Source organism: Octodon degus, unplaced genomic scaffold (assembly GCF_000260255.1).
Source record: "Octodon degus isolate 3935 unplaced genomic scaffold, OctDeg1.0 scaffold00121, whole genome shotgun sequence".
In the NCBI taxonomy this organism is placed as follows: domain Eukaryota; kingdom Metazoa; phylum Chordata; class Mammalia; order Rodentia; family Octodontidae; genus Octodon; species Octodon degus.
Genome location: NW_004524697.1, coordinates 7,736,790 through 7,738,227, shown reverse-complemented (window position 1 = coordinate 7,738,227; position 1,438 = coordinate 7,736,790). Strand labels below are relative to the sequence as shown.

The window sequence follows — 1,438 nt, the reverse complement described above, 5'->3', positions numbered from 1 at the left end:
AGAAAAGTGTTAGAGTACAGGAATGCTGTACCCTCCTCAATATGGAACATATGCTGACAGGCATTCAGCCCTCACTCGCTGTTCTAAGCATGTGATGCACAGGTTGTCTTGAAACATCAGTAAAGGAATAGCAACAGAAGAAGTCTTTTGGTACTATCTACAACCACAGTTCATACATACAATTCTCCAAAAACAATAAATACCAATTGGAATTGTGAAAGAGGGTCACCTTATCGTCTTTATCTGTAATTACTCAAAAAAGCAGCAAACAAAAATGGGATTATTTGATTTTTCTTCTCTGTAAGTCTACATAAACAACATTCAAGAGGTTCTGTAGTGGAAACGAGCAACATACAAATAAAGACTTTATATTCATGAAAAAGATGTCATGTTCATGACTTGGACTAGAAGGTTGCAGCTTAGACAGAGGAAAATTTACTTGGAATACAATGTCAATGTATTATTAACATGACCTCAAAAGAACTCCTGCGGGCAAGTTGGATAACCTTTACTAAGTATCTGACAGTGACTTTTACTGTGCAAAAACCTGTTTTCCCACAAAATAGGACAGGCAATTTTAAACGAAATCAATCCATAGATCCTCTAACACCAGACAAAACTAACCTAGGAACAAAGACCCCACTTCTCTTCGGATTTGGCTCCCCTTCACTCTTCTCTACAATTTGCTGCACCATAAGAAAAAGCATTAACTTAGATTGGATGCTACTTTTAACCCTTCAAAAATATTTATATTTGCCCCGGCAATGAAAGAAACGTTCTGCTTCTTGGAGCAAATTTTATTAAGTAACTTAAAAAAAAAACATGTATCGAAGGGTTTTCGGGGCAGGAAGATGCGCTGATGATTGAGCAGTTGTCTAGCATGCATGAGGCAATGAGTTCAATCCTCAGCAGCACCCCAGACCTCAAAAAGGGTGGGGAGGGGAGTTCTGATGGATTCTTAAGAACTTTTACTATCTTACACACCAAGACTGTCAATTCAGGAAAACAGAGGCATAAGATTACGGGATAACCCTATTCATTTTCTCTTCTTAATCAAAATACTGGTAATCAAAATACAGGAGACATCTAAACAATTTATGCTTATCCATTCGAAGGTTTCTATCATTTTAATTCCATTGTTTCTCTAGCTTTTAAACTTGCTTTTAAATATACACAGTTCTTTAGACAAATAACGTTTTACTGAGATGAAAGCATTTTCTATGCACTTGAAGAATCTATGCAATCTCTCATTTTCAGTATGATTTTACTATTTTGCATGTCATTGCTTCCCAAGTGTAACTCACCTCAATGACACAAGACGTTAGTGGGAATAACGGCGATGACCAATAAGCATCGGTCTAGATGTGGTCGTCTTCCGGCAGGACTTAGCAAGACACAGGCTGCATCCTACATTTCGAAAATGACATCCTGAAAGACA

General features: G+C 37.4%; 1 protein-coding gene across 1 annotated transcript in view; it reads right to left on the bottom strand.

The window, feature by feature from the left end:
* The window catches only part of Nek1 (NIMA related kinase 1), a 227,734-nt gene that overhangs the window by 215,702 nt on the left and 10,594 nt on the right, over nt 1-1,438 (bottom strand). The window contains exon 2 of the mRNA XM_023700104.1: nt 1,305-1,428. The gene's annotated coding sequence lies outside the window, so the exon portion shown is untranslated. The remainder of the gene's footprint in view (nt 1-1,304; nt 1,429-1,438) is intronic.